The 16,122-nt window shown below is 40.3% G+C and overlaps 1 long non-coding RNA gene across 1 annotated transcript in view; it reads right to left on the reverse strand.

Moving 5' to 3' along the window:
• The window catches only part of LOC108397562 (uncharacterized), a 79,395-nt gene extending 68,789 nt beyond the window's left edge, over window positions 1–10,606 (reverse strand). The window contains exon 1 of the long non-coding RNA XR_012129818.1: window positions 10,369–10,606. This is a non-coding gene — a long non-coding RNA (uncharacterized lncRNA). The remainder of the gene's footprint in view (window positions 1–10,368) is intronic.
• Between the last annotated feature and the right edge of the window lie 5,516 nt (window positions 10,607–16,122).

Genomic DNA, 16,122 nt, shown 5'->3' on the forward strand with positions numbered 1-16,122 from the left:
CCCCTCACCCGCCTCACCCACCCACTCCAATCCCTCCCCCATGGTAACCAGCAGTGCCTTCTCAGTGTCTATGAGTCTACTGATGTTTTGTTCATTCTTTTTTGCTTTGTATTTATATTCCACAAATAAGTGAAATCATATTGTATTTGTCTTTCTCTGGCTAGTTTATTTCACTTAACGTAATATCCTCTAGGTCCATCCATGTTGTTGCAAACGGCAGGCTTTCTTTTCTTCTTATGGCTGAATAATCCTCCATTGTGTATATGTATCACATCTTCTTTATCCATTCATCTACTGATGGATACTTAGGTTGCTTCCATATCTTGGCTGTTGCAAATAATGCAGCAATAAACATGGGGTGCATATATCTTTTCAAATCAGGGATTTTGTTTTCTTTAGGTAAATTCCTAGAAGTGGAATTGCTGGGTAGAATGGTATTTCTATTTTTAGTTTTTTGAGGAACCTCCATACTGCTTTCCACAGCACTTGCACCAATTTACATTGCCACCAACAGTGTACAGGGGTTCCCCTTTCTCTACATCCTCACTAACACTCGTTATTTCTTGTCTTTTGGACAGTGGCCACTCTGGCTGGTGTGAAGTGATATCTCACTGTGGTTTTAATTTGTATTTCCCTGATAATTAGCGATGTTGTGCATCTTTTCATGTGCCTGCTGGCCATCTGCATTTCTTCTTTGGAGAAATGTCTGTTCAGGTTCTCAGCCCATTATTTAATCAGGTTACTTATTTTTTTGGTGTTGAGGCATATGAGTTCTTTATATATTTTGGATGTTAACCCTTCATCAGATGAATTGTTTATAGATATATTCTTCCATATTGTAGGCTGCCTTTTTGTTCTGCTATGGCATCCTTTGCTTATACACACCTATTTTATTCAAATACACATACACACTCACATAAAAATGAAAGGATATTCATCTAATTTGAAAAATAATTTTCTTTAGTTACTGGAACTATAAATGTGTTTCTGTTTTTCTATATTTGACACATTTTCTACAATAAATAAGCAATACTTAAGTAAGCAAAACACGTTTTATAAAACAGAACAAAACGAATTAATGAACAAAACCAGCAGGTTCCACTATCTGGCCATGCTGTTGATGCCTTCGTGCCTTCTTCTTGCCCACACCTCCCTCTCCCTCACAACCCTCCCCTACCTGCCGTGTACCTTCCAGGCCGGCTAAGTAGTCTCAGCTCAGGTATCACCTCCACCAAAAACTCTCCTGATGCCCCACCCCACCCAGGGGCCCTGCACCCACCTCTCTTTGTATGCCTACCAAACTCAGGTGCAGACATTCATGATGGCACCTGCAGCTCTGTGTTGCCTGCTCGCCTGATGGGGAACACCCAGCAGGCCCAGCTCTGTGCAGCTCAGCTCTGGACTCCAGCCACCAGCCTGGGCCTCTCCTTGCATGGACCCAGGAGATGTGTGCTGAGGGCTTGGGCCTCACCCCGGTCATTGCCACAGCTTGCACTGGTCTCCAGTCTCCAGCTCAGATCACACTGGCGCCTCCTTGATGACTTCCTACTTCCTACCAAGAAACCACAGTGCCTTACAGCATCCAAGAGTCTCCACCCGACAGTACCAGCTCACCTTGCCAACCTCATCTTTCTCCTTTCCATCCCCTCCTTCAACAGACCACACTTGCCCACCTTTGCACCTGTTGTTCTTTAAAACTGAAATTCTCTTCTCCATCTCCATCTAAAAATTTCCTAAAAATACACCAAAAGTTGGGATAACACCAAGAGCTACCCTTAGAATTGTGATGGGGATCAGATGATGCAAAGTTTGTGGAGCTCTTAGCACTGTGCCCTGCAATTGCTGAGCCTAATGGCTGTTATTATTACTATAATCACTGTCATCATTGATGTGTGTCTGGCATCACCATAGACTTTAAAGACAAACAGTTTAAAAAAGAAGTTCTTGTACCCAGAAAAGCAAGGAACTCACTACAGTAGAATGTGTTAATTATTATAATGAAGCTCGGAACAACAAGTGAGGGAGCAAAGGGCTGAGATAAAGAAGGCACGACTTTCCAGAAGAGATGTGTTCTCATCGAGGCTGAAAGAATAAGTAAGAATCTCACCAGGAGGAAAGGAGAGAAAAAGGTAAGGCACTTTAGGCAGAGGAAATGTCAAGGGCAAAGTATGGAGGAATGAATGAGCAAGGGGAGGTTCCATAGCTGCATGTACTGAAGCCTCTGCCTTCCTCTCTTCCAGTACACGGCCAGGAATCACATTCTTCTGCCCTCTACTGCCTAGAAAATCAGTCTGGGGTGCTGGGCTGATAGAAAGATTCCAAGGAAGGAGTGCATGGGTCTGGCACTGTTTGCTGTCACCCCAATGTGGGGAAAGGAGACTCAATTCCCAGTGGGAAAGGTAGAGTTGCTGAGGTCCTATTTGAGGGAGATGAGGCCCCAGAGCACCCCCCCCAGAGACCTGGGCCACCCTTCCCGCAGAGCCTTGGTGATCCCACAGTCAGCAGCAACTGCAAGGAGGGAGCCAAGGAGCCGGGTGTAGCCAGCAGGCCACCCATCTAGCCTGCCCCATGACAATCACTGTTTGCTTTGGACGCCAGCCGTCCCCACACAAGAAGTATCACTAGATGCTAGTTATACTAACTGTAATAACACTAACAAACTTCCCAACATGAGCTTTCTTCTCCCTAGGAGAAGAGTGGAGGATGCAAAGGGAAGAAGAATGTCCAGTTCTGGAGAAAACTTGTCATGCCTTATGTATTTAGAGAATGTACGTTCTCTGGAAATGTTAGGAAGTCTTTCTCTCTCTCTCTAAGGCAACTTTGGTATCTCAGTCCCACAACAGGGTAATATGCTAAAATTTTAAAATGTGTTCATGCTCCCTATATTTTCCCCTACCTTAATTTCAATCAGGAAACAAAGCTTTGTCATTTCTTGAAATGGGATTTCAGCAAAGCTAACAGGGGATGTCAATTCTAGAGAATAGATGTCTATCTGGCAGGAAGAGTGTCTTTGGGGAGCAGTGAAGTAGGACATAGAGATTCCTGGAATTGGAGAGGAAATGACAAGGCCTCAAGCCAAGTGTTTACAGACTCACCAAAGTCTCCTGGAACCCAGGCTCGGCCCTGAGACAACAGGCACACTGGGGGAAATTAGAGATGACCTAGACCTGGAGGGGCCTCCCTACTGCCTTCATACATAAAACCCTGGGACGAGGCTGAGTCCCAAAATGACTGGGCTGGAATTTCCTACTAGCCAGGTAACATGGGACTTGAAAGTCTTCTTTGCCAACAGAAGCCCTTCTGAAGAGATTAACTCTGCACTGCTAGAGGAAACTGTAATGGCCTCCCCTGAGGTAATTTCTTTGCAAGATGCTATCAACTCCCCTAAGGATCCACCCCCATCACCCCTCTCCCTTTCCAGACCTGTAACTTGACTTGAGTCCCAGCAGGCCCTACATGATGAGGAACAAAGGGTAACCCGTGATGAGGTGCACCCCACTCCTAAAGAAGTACGTGATGTTTCCCAGTTTATACAGATGGAAATCTGGGGAATATGTGTGGGAATGGTAAGAGGAAAATAAAGTTGGATCAGGCCAAATTTATTGATATGGGCACACTAAGCAGAGATTCTGGATTAATGATGTAGCTCAAGGGGTTAGAAAGAGTTCCAGCAGCGTGACTGGTGGGCTGAAACATGGACCCAAAAGTGGTCTACACTAAATGAAGGTGAAATGCCAGAACTGTTTGAGAATACTGTATGAGAAGGTATCCAAAAGCTCAGGGAGATTGGAATGTTAAAGTATATTTATATGTATGTCCTGATTACTCAGCTAGGAAGGTCCAGAGGACACATCTTTCACAATGACTATGAGGAACAAATTTCTGAGGGGTGTCCTAGCATCCTTGAGCAACTCTGTTCTTCTCTGAAGGTCAGTCATCTGCATGCTAATGGCTATGGCTGCACTGCAATCCTAAGACACAATGGGAATAATTAGATCCGGGGGAGTTAGGGGGGCCAAACAAGTGACACTTAACTACCAAAGACAAGGTGGGTGTGGTTATCCTAATGGAAAAGAGAGTTGACATAGTTAACAGAACAGAAGGACTCAGAGACCTGTGGCACTGGCTGGTTGATCACGGTGTCCCCAGAAGTGACACAGATAGGCAGTCTACCAAAACGAATTCTTACATAGCTCTAAGCCAAGTGAACCAAAGTCTAACTTGAATCATAAAATTGTCCCTCATCAATTCCTGGACTAGAACTGGTTTACAGATTCGGAATCTCGAATGAAGAAGAGGCTAGACCCCACTACACTGCCCAAATTCATATCACTAATATACCTTCTAAGGCAAAAGAGAAGTTACTGCATACAGCACCCGCTACAGCCAAAAAAAAAGGGATTGTGGAGGGAACACGTGTCTCATGTGGGTGTGCTAATCCAGTCCATTCACTGAGTGACCTGAAAAGCTGACAGTTTTGAGTGTGGTCCAGAACAAAAGAAGGCTCTGCAATAGGTTCAGCCTGCCATGCAAGCTTCATGTCACTTAGGCCACATGACCCAGCAGATCCAAGGGCCCCTAAAGTGGCATTGGCAGGTGGAGATGCTGTTTGGAGCCTCTGGCAGACCACCACAGGTGAATCACAGCACAGACCCTTAGGACCTTAGAGAAAAGCGCTGATGTCATCTGCAGATAGCTACTTTCCTTTTCAGAAATAGATCTTGGTCTATTGTTGGACTCTGTGGAGACTGAAGGTTTAACTGCAAGCATCCAAGCTACCATTTGACCTCAGCTGCCCATCATGAACTGAGTGTTTGACCCATCAAGACATAAAATTGGGAATGCACAGTAGCATTTCAGCCTCAAATGGAAGTGGCACATGTAAGACTGGGCCTGAGTGTGCCTGGAAGGCACAAGCAAATTAGAAGGAGAAGAGGCCCCAAATGCCCATCACCCATGGTCCCCACTTCTGTTTCATTGCCTTCTCCTTTCAGTCCATACTTACAGCCTCAGGATTCCCTATGACCAGCTGCCTGACAGAAAACTCAAGCCTGGTTTTCAGATGCTTCTGCATGATATGCAGGCACCATTTGAAAGTGGTCAGCCACAGTGCTTAGAGCCTGTTCCTGGACATCCCTGAAGGAGAGCAGTGTAAAGAAATCTTTCCTGTGGGCAGATCTGCCAGCAGTACATCTGTCTGTTCACTTGTTTAAGGAGAAAGGGACAGATGTGTGATCACATGCTGATTCAGACTGTGGCCAATGGTTTGTCTGGATGGTCAGGGACTTGGAAGAAACATGGTTGGAAAATTGGTAACAATGAAATTTGGGGAAAAAGTATGTATACAGACTTCTCTAAATGTGTGAAAAACATAAAGATAATTGTGTTCATGTTAATGCTTAACCTCAGTGGAAGAAGACCTATAATAATGAAGTAGATAGGATGACCCATTTTGTAGATACCAGTCAGTTTCTTTCCCCAGCCCCCCTTGTCACTGCCCAACAGGCTCATGGACGAAGTGGTGGGGAGAGAAGTTATATGCGGGCTTAGCAACATGGACTCCCACTCACCAAGGCCAGCCTGGCTATAGCCGCTGTTGGGTACACCATCTGCCATTGGCAGAGACGACACAGAGTCTCCGATATAGTTTCATCCCCCCAGGAGACCAGCCAGCTACCTGGTGGTAGGCAGGTTACACTGGACTTCTCCCACTGTGGAAGGGACAGTTATTTTGTTCTTATGGAAATAGACACCCTAGATATGAATTTGTGGTCCCAGTACATAGTGCTTCTGCCAAACTACCATCTTTGAATTTACGGAATGCCTTTTCCACTGCAGTGGTACCCCACACAGTGTTGTTTCTGATCAAGAAACTCTCTTTATGGCAAATGAAATACAGTCACGGGCCCATTCTCATGGAATTAACTGGTCTTACCATATTTCCCAATGTTGAAGCATCTGGCTTGGCCTTTTAAAGACTCACCTACAGCACCAAATAGATGGCAATACCTTGCAGGGCTGAGTCAAGGCTCTCCAGAAGGCTGTATATGCTCTGAATTCATCAGCATCTATTACACAGTGCTATTTTTCCCACAGCCAGTATTTACAGGGCCAGGAATCAAGAAGTGGAAAAGGAAGTGGTACCACATACTAGTACTCCTAGGGATCCACCAGCAAAATTCTAGCATCCCGTCCTGACTAGCCTGGAGGTCTTGGGTCCCCGGGGAAAATGTTTCCACCAGGTGACACAGCAATGAATCCATTGAACTGGAAGTTAAGACTGCCACCCAACCACTTGGCTTCATAACTTTGAATCAACTAGCGAAAGAAGGAATTACTATTCTGGTGAGAATGAATGATCCTAATAACCAATGGGGAATTGTACTGCTACTACACAATGGAAGCAAGGAAGAAATATTTTGGGAGTACAGGATATTCCTTATGGCATCCCTTAGTATTACCGTGCCCCTTGTGATTAAAGTCAATGGATAACTATAACAATCCAATTCAAGCATAACTACCGACCCTACAGAAATTTAAAGGATTGTTATGAACAACTTATCTCAACAAAATAGACAATCCAGATGAATGGACAAATTCCTCCCCCGAGAAACACCAATTATCAACATTGACTAAAAAAAAAATTGGAAATTCTGAGTAGACCAATATCAGATAAGAACACTGAATTAGTAACACAAAGAAGAACCAAGGCCCTGACAGCTTTCACTGTTAACTCCTATCAAACATTTAAGGAAAAAAGAATACAAATCTTATACAAATTCTTTCAGAAAACAGAGGACAAGGAAACACTCTCAACCTCATTTCAGTAGCTCAGTATTTACCTGGTATGAAAGCCAGGCAAAGAAGTCACATGAAAAGGAAACTATACATCAGTGTCCCTTATGAATATAGATACAAATTCCTTTAAAAAAACAGCAAACCAAATCTAGCAATATTAACAAAAAAAAAGAAGAGGAAGAAGAAGGAGGAGGACAAGAGAAATCACCATGGTCAAGTAGGTTTTATATCCCAGGAATGTAAGGTTGGCTTGATATCCAAAAAGTAGTAAGTGTAACATACCATGCCAAAAGAATGAAAGTCAAGCCCACATGATCATCTTAATAGAAAAACATTTGGTAAAATCTATTACATATTCCTGATTTTTTAAAAATTCAACAAACTAAGAACAGAAGTAAACTTTCTCTACCTGATAAAGAGCATCTGTTAAAAACTTATAATTAACATCATATTTAATGCTGAAAGACTTTATGCTTCCCCCCTCACATTGGGAATGAGGCAAGGATGTCTGTTCTTACCACTTCTATTCAATGCTGTTCTGGAGATTCCAGCCAGTGCAATAAGGCAACTGAAGAAACTGAAAGCAAATAGAATGAAAAGGAAGCAGAAAAATTGTCTTTATGTGCTGGTGACGTGATCTTACAGACAGAAAATTTTATAAAATCTACCAAAAATATATTAGATCTAATTGGTAAGTTTAGCAAAGTTACAAGATAAAATATCCTGTTTTATAGAAATTGATAAGCTGATATTTCTAAAATTATATGAGAATCCAAAGTACTCAGGAAAAAACACAGAAAACAAAAAACTGAACGAGAACAACAATACTGGAGAATTTATTCACACTTACTAAAAAGTGACAGTAATCAAGACAGTGTGCTATTGGGATAAGGAAGACACAGATCAATGGAATGGAGAAGAGAGTTCACAAACTCTTGTATTTAGGGTCAATTGATTTTGGCAAAGGTACAAAGGGAAATTCAGTAGTGGAAGGGATAGTCTTTTCAACAAATGGTACTGTAACAATTGGATATCCAGATGCGAAAAAAAAAAAAATTTAGAGACACAGACCAAATATAAATCCTAAATCTATAAAATTTCTAGAAGAAAAGAGAAGAAAATCTTTGTGACCTTGGGTCAGACAAAATTTATTATATATGATACCAAAAGCAAGATCCATGAAAGAAAATAAAATGTTAAATTAGACTTCATCAAAATTAAACATTTCTACTCTTCTTAATCTAACACCAAGAAAACTAAAGGATAAGTGACAATTGGGAGAAAATATTTGCAATCATATATCTGATAAAAGACTTGTATGCAGAACACATAAAGAACTCTTACAACTCTTAAATAATAAGACAAAAAAATTCAAAAAAAATTTTTTGAATATTTTGTCAAAAAGATATACATGTGGCTAATAAGCCCATAAAAAGATTCTAAACATTAGCAGTCATTAGGGAAATGCAAATTATACCACGATAAGATAGTTGCCCCACTAGTACAATATAAAAGACCGGTCATACCAAGTCATGTAGTGTTGATGGGAAGATAAAGTGGTACAGCAAATTTGGAAAACATTTTCAAGTTTCCCAAAATATTAAACATACACTTACCACATGACCCAGACATTCCACTCTTCAGTATTTGTCTATGAGAAATGAAAACATCTGTCCACACAAAACCTTGTAAGTAAAGGCTCATAGCAACATTATTCATAATAACCCCAAAGTGGGGCCAATCGAAATTTCCAACAAATAGTGAATGAATAAACGTACTAGGTATATCCATATACTGGCATATTCTCAGCAATAGAAAGGAACAAAGCACCAATACACACAACATGGATGAAACCCGAAACATCACATAAGTGAAAGATGACAGACATGAAAGACCACATATTGTCCAATTCTATTTATATGAAATTCCAAGGAAAAGGAAAACTGTGGAGACAAGCAACCTGTCAGTGGTTGCCTGCAACAGAGGGTAGGAATGGACATCAACTGCAAACAGGCCAGAGGTGGGTAACAGAAGGTGACAGAAGGAGGGTAACGGAAGCATCCTAAAACTTAATTGTAGTGATGGTGGCAAATCTACATAAATGTATTAAAACTAACAAACTATACAGTTACAAATGGGTGAGCTGCATGATATATAAGTGATACTTCAGTAAAGCTGTTTTTAAAAATTGGACTAATTCTTATATACTTGAATTTGTAGATTTGAATTTATATCTCTTTCATTAGCTTTAATTTTCTCCAAGCAGCAATCATCCTTTTTAATATGAGAATCAGTTTGGACAAAAGTTGGCCCCCTGCCTTTATTATTTTGCAACTTATTTTGAAAATGCAAAGGCTTCTGTTACATGCCCTTGATTCCGTCTCCTTTAAAACCTTTGCTGCTTTGCAACTATTGTACTTGGGAAGGGTTCAGTCACTGGGTCAGAAGACAAGAATCCACAATAATCATGAGACCCTGGTACGATTCCATTCCCTTATGTACCATCTTTCTACAAAATCTTTAACAATGAGTTCTTGGATCCTAGATTACTACATTTTTAAGACTGAAAAACCCATTAAACAACTTTTAATTTCTAATTGTGTTAAGTCTTACTACATTAATGGAGAGATGAAATGAAGTTAACTGTGAAGCCACTATGTGGAAGCTGTTCTACAAGCCTTCCAGATTCAGTACCACCCAGGATCTGAATTCTGGAATCTTAGAAACCCTGAGAAAACTAAGTAGCCCATTTGGCCATACTTTGCAAAACTTTCATACTTGGAAAGTTCTGTAAGTGGTTTAAAGGAATTTTTCAAATTTCACAAAACATAAAACCCAAATCAAATTATGCTTATGATCTCTTTCTAAATCTATAAATTTCAACTTAATTGAATGTTGGTGAAATTATCCCTCCAAATAGTAGAGCTGGATGAAATTTGAACCAAACTATTACCTATCAGTTTGTGCAATGAAATTCAGAGCTAAGTACACGCAATTCTGGCAAGAGCTGCTCAAATCTAGTAGCAGAAAACCCAAAGTTCTATTTACAAATGGTGGGTTTTAGATGAAGTATAACTTTCAAGTCAAGATAATGGTTATTTCTCCAGTGGAAATAATGATAGCTATATTTTACATTTGTTTTTCCTTTAGAGGCCACCAGTTCCTCCCAGCTACCATCACTATTGTTTCCCCAGAAAGGAGAGTGTTGATCAGAAGATTATTTTGGTCAAACTCTCTGGGATTCTGGGGTGCTGAAACATGGTCTCTCAGGAGAAACTTATGAGACCTAGCAGAGAAAAAGTTCTAGAATGATGTAATCTCAAAGGTGAAGAAGAGCACCACCTAACTCAGGAATCATCCCTATAACTTCTCTGGTATTCATCTTATAATTCTAGGAAACTGTGACTCTCAAAGTTTGGAATTCCATACTCTAGTCATTTTTTTCTATTTTGTTTAGCAATCTGAATACTTCGCACAGAGTAGGGAATAAGTTCTGGCTGTCTTTGAGTCAGCTGACTGGCCTTCTCAACCTGGAAAGAATTATAAAAATAAAAAGTAAGTGTCATTTACCTTGATTTAAGCATCAGAAAAAAAGATGGCTCCTTCCCTCTTCCTCTTCCAGGGATCATCCCATTCAAGTCACAGCATTTCACAGACCTAAGGACTGTCCACAGACGCCACCTCCTGCCTGAGGAGGGCAGCGGAGCATGCAGAGGTCTGCAGTTTCTGTTCAGGTTTACAGTTTTTATTTTTGTAGACAATGATAGAGAGATGCTTCCGCTGCCCAACAGAGTACATTTTAATTGTGAGTCATTATACAGGAAGTAAAAAGAATTCCCCAAATCCTATACATATATCCTTTGGGTTTTTTTTTTAATAAATAAGATTGCAACATATCACAAAGTAACACGTACAAGTTGTACAAAAAAAAAAAAAACAATTCACAAGCCCTCCAAAGGACTTTAAAAGTGATTATCTGTCATAAGCAGCATCTTGCCAAATAGTTATTACTCATTGTTCTGAGGGTGCCTTGAATTCTTTCTAAAAATAGATCTTTCTATGAAAAAACACAGCATGTTGTTGCTGTGTGAGGTAAAACTACAAAAGAAGTTATTTTTATCCCCCAGTTAGTTAACTTTATATTCTGAATGGAATCAACCAAATAGTTTACAAAAGAAAAAAGAAACCAAGACATGAGGAAACTCCCCATGTTTTTCTTTCTATCCAGCTTATATTTCTGAAATAGCTTTTCCTATTACATAAACCATATTCTCTAAACAATGGTTACTGTTAATGAATGTCCCAGGCTTATAAAAGTGGCGACAGTAAATTCAAGCTACCAAAATGAAAGGAAAATAAAGAGAAAGAGCATATCTTTTAAAGAATAAGCAGCTAACTCTAAAATGCCTTCTTTTTCTATCATTTCTCTCCCAGGCTGCACACTGAATGGCAAGGCAGCGTTGTGAAAGAGGCTGGTTTGTAATTAGGCAAATGTAATTGCAAAGAGCTGTAACGGTAGCTCCATCATTTTCATTTCACAACTGATCTAGAGAAAAATGCTTAACGACTAACAGCTCAGTCTCCTCATCTGTAAAGTGGGGACAATGTATCTCCCTCATCAGGGATTAAATGAGATACCTGAACAAAGAATTTAGCATGTCACCTGTCCCACATGCACCACAGGGATTGACTAGGATCCTCACTCCTAAACTGACGCAGGATTTTTTTTTGAGGAAGGAAAAAAGAAAAGTGAGAAGTGAAAGGACAAGAGCAGAAGAGGGAAGCTGTGCCTGATGAACTCCCCAGATATTGAGGTCCTTTAAGTATTGCTTCATTAATACCACATCTTTCCATAGTAATGCTTCCCATGTCATAAATTACCATTTTTCATAGGCGAAGCTGAAATACTAAAAAAAAATGTGTAAAGTCCCAAGGGCAAAGCCAGAAAGGAAACCCACAACTTTCTGTGGTCATTCCACTGTTCTACCATAAGCACCAAAAATGGGCCTAATTGTTGTTTCTTTTTTAAAAAATTTCTTATACATGAATTCAAGTGAAAATAGAAAATATTTATGATGATAGTGTAAATAGGTAAAAAAATAAATTGCATCTTGTAAGACCTAAAAGAGTACATGGAACAAATAAAAACAATTCTAGAAGAAAATTTTATGAAATATTTGTTGGCATATCCATTATTTAAGATTTTTAGAATTGAAAACTACACTATCCACGCATAGATCTTAGCACAGTCAATATTATTCATTTCCTTTCCTTTTTTTCTTTCTGTCTCTGTCTCTAAATACTAAAATCTGAAATCACTGGATAACAGGTGAAGCCTTTAGAAGGCCTACCTACCTGGAAGGTTCCATCCTATCAAGGTCCATGATGCACAGATATTCTTAAGGGGTAATTTCCTAGAAATTATTGCCCATCTGTGGCACCATTACTTACCCTAGACTAAAGGATATCCAAGAAGTCAACAAATCATTGAGTACTAACTATAAGGCATATGGTTTTTAAATCTTAAAGACAGATGCTTGGGACAAGCAGTCCGAAACTTTGAGCCCCACCATCCGGAATGCTTATCTTAGAAGCATTGAAGTCCTGAGTTACTAGGTAGTCCAGAGCTGGAAGGGGCTCTCTGATCGCCTCTCTCAGATTACTTCCCGAAGGATACTATCAACATAATACCCAAGAGATGGGTATCACTTCCTCCTTAATCCCACCCCCACACAAAGCAGCATGGAACCATTGTGCACCCATTATCCCACCTGAACACATGCGAGAGAAGGGGAGAGAAGAAAGAGAAGGTGAATGAGAGCAGTGAATGTGAACAGAAAGGACTAGAAAGGCCTTCTGCTGTTCCTGAGTGTAAGGAGCTCTTTTGTCAGCTGAGGCAGAATTGAGGAAATTAAGGAAATAATTAAGGAAAGACAAGCTGTGCTCTGAGCAGGGAGCTGGATGTGCTGGCAATTCCACACAAGCCTGACACATCTCAGACAGCAGACCAGGGATTATCCACCCTTTTCTTTGAGGGAGGTAACATTGCTATTTCTGGGCAAGACCCACACTCTCGTACTCACCAGGACCACTGAGGGCTTCCCAACATTGCTTTCTTGTGCCTGGAAGAACAGCGCCCCGGTGACCCGTTTTCAGATGGTAAATAGGATATTTTTCTATTTCTTAGATTGGCTAATTATATATTGAGCACAGTCATATAATAAAGAGTTGGCTTTTACTCAGGTTTATTTCACAAGAGGACTTCCAAAAAGCATGACATATGCGCTTTGGTGAAGTGTCTTAAAAAATTGTATACCAAAACACACATACACGCACATAGCATGCAAATGTCCCGTACACGTCATGTTTTTCTAACCACCTTGGTCTGCTGCCCTACTTCCTGCCTTCGTGAACAGGATGTGACCCAACAGGATGTAGCTCTCCCTTGTTTTCCATTTTCCAGCTCTAAAAACCTGTTATCTGGGCTTGATGACTTGAGTATTAACTTCTGGTAACCACAGCCAATCAGAGGAAAATCTACACTCCAATAGTCTGAGCCTCAAAGACTGTTAGACTTTCTGTGCTTTTCATTGGTGACTGCTGGTCTCCTCTCCCAAAGCAGGTGATGAGTAAATGAAAACTGAACAGCTGGCCCATCATGTGACTGGATCCAGAACTGTTCTGCTACATCTCTGTTGTGCTTCCCTGAAGGGTGAACATTTTGCTCTGAGGGAGAAGCTGCAGGGACTGTATGTGAACGCTCAGCCCCCTTCTTGGGTACACCACTTGATCATCTGGGACCTCAGGCTCTTGCCCAGCTGGTTGTGTGGAAGGGTCTGATCCTGGCCATCAGAACTGGCTGCTTCTAAAGGGCTGCCACTTATCCTACTTTTACAGATGAGTTAACTGAAGCATAGAAAGGTTAACTTGCTCAAGGACAAAGCTCTTTCCTTGTCCAGCACATTTCTCAGGAGGCAATGGTGGAAGAACCTGGGAACTTGGGAATTGCCCAGTATGGCCAATAGCAGACTAAAGACAGATGCCATGGGAGGGCAAGAGTGATCCTCTTAGACTTCAACCCCCTAGCACCTCTTAGTCACCTTCATTCACCAATTTGGGGAGCCCTTTTGGAATCCATTTGCATCTCTCGCCTGTGCCAGCCCTCAGGATGACAACTGCTACAAACTTGCTATACTGCTGTCTTCCCTTCTCCAGGACAGTCCTGTGAGCAGAGGCTGGTCCTAATGGCCCTCTGAGAGCCTCGTGAAAGTGTCCCTCCTCCCTTGAAGCCCTTTCCATGTATAATAGAGAAGCAAAACTGTGAAAAGGGAGGGAGAAAGGGGAGAGTTGTCCAAGACTGACCTTCGTGGCCCCTCAGAGCTGGAATCACACCAGTCAGCACCTCCAGCCAATGTTCAGGCCTGCAGACCACCCACAATATGTATCCCAGACTGGTTTGGTCCAGCAAGTGGTGAGACAGCATCAGAGGTGTAAAATAAACTGTCTTACTGCAAAGCACCCAATTGTCTGCTGTGCCACAATTAGAGGAGGGAAGATGGGTTTGGAGAAGAGGCGGGAGGGACCTAAGAACTCTACTAGGGAGCTACATTAAATTAAGGGTTCTAGAAGATCATGTAGGTGGGCTGTCCAGCAGACAGTTGGAACTCTCAGATGGAACTCTAAAATACTAAACAGCACCTTAATCCTCCCACAATATGATTTTATTCATGAGGATCTAAAGTATCTCCCACGAGTTTTCTTGCAATAATTTCCATGAAATCAGATTTAAATAAGCATAGCCTTATTTAACAGGGTCTGTTAGCTGTGATTTGCACAGCTAACAGCTCATAAACTGAAATTAGCACTCTTCTTTAATCCCATGCTTAAGATGAAGTTAAGTCATTACCTTCAGGTGACTACAATATACTAAAAATATGTAGTATCTAAAGGACAAATAGAGTCTATTCAAATCCAGCTAAAAGATTTTCCAAATTTTCTTGTTGCATTTTGGTATAAATAATAAAAATGTCATAAAGTAGCTCTATTATGAGGATACTGGAAAAACAGGCTTTTAATGGTCTTATTTCTAAATCCTTATGGTTGCAAAATCACCAATCTCTTCCTGAAGTTAGAGTTATTTGCATACATGGGTTAGAGTACCTATTACATGGTGAGGGGCTGGCTCATCTAACCCCACAGGTCTGGCACTATGCTTTGCACAGAGTAGGCTCATATGAAATACTAGGGGACTTAAATGTAAATAAAGAGTGACCCTTGGCAGTGACACATGCTTAATAGTCAGAACTCATACAATTGAATAAACTATTTTAGAAAGTTAATCATATTTATTTGTTTAAATACCTATCAAGTAAATTTCAAAGTAAGCATCACATTGAAAGGGACATCAAACCAAATGCAATCTTATAAATTAATAGTCCAGGTATGTTATGAATAATACCGTCACATAAATCTCTAATTTACTGGAACCATCTACTGTAGCATTTTTTCTCTGCCTTGAGCACAAATTTTTTTTTGATGACTGTGCCCAATATCCAGAAGTTATTTGGTCCAGCAATTAATTGAAGGATGGGATTTTTAAAAAATTCTAATGTGCACTGGAAGTCGAGAAATAAGGAACTATCATTTACTCTCTCCAAAAACATGTTTTTCCCAATATTCAGCCTCTCAAATAATCAAAGAAGTTACAGTAGAAACAATAACTTGTCATTATCTCGGATTATCAGATAGGCAAATACCAAAAAGAATGTTAATATCCAAGCATTGACATCATGCTTTTTTCAAACTGTGAGTTTCTACTCTTTTTGTGGATCATGAAATTAACTTAGCACACCCTATCTGACATTCTAAGAATTTTTGAAAAGGAAAGAGAAAGGAAAGAAGAGAAAAGCAGGTCATTGCATCTAGTCAGGAAAATAATAATTTTTGTTTACTGCATGTATATATATCAAATGTATTTCTTATGGTAAGTCAAGGCACAAGAGTTTGAAAAACACTATAGAATGTAGAGAAAAACACACTCTCCTGTGCTGTTAGAAGGGAATGTAAATAGGTCAACTTTTCTTGAGGGCCTTTTGGCAACAGGAATTCGAAGCCTTAAAAGTCTTCAATTTGACCCATACATTTCTAACCTAGGAATTTATCCTAATGAAATAATCTCTCAAATGCACATTTGCATTTAAAATGTGTGTTCTGTTGCTGTTCACAATATTGACAATTTTTAAATATCCAGCCAGATGGATTATGGTTAAATACATTAAGAGACATCCATGAAATAAAATACGATGCAGCTATTAAAAATACTAA

Source organism: Manis javanica, chromosome 4 (genome assembly GCF_040802235.1).
Source record: "Manis javanica isolate MJ-LG chromosome 4, MJ_LKY, whole genome shotgun sequence".
Lineage (NCBI taxonomy): Eukaryota > Metazoa > Chordata > Mammalia > Pholidota > Manidae > Manis > Manis javanica.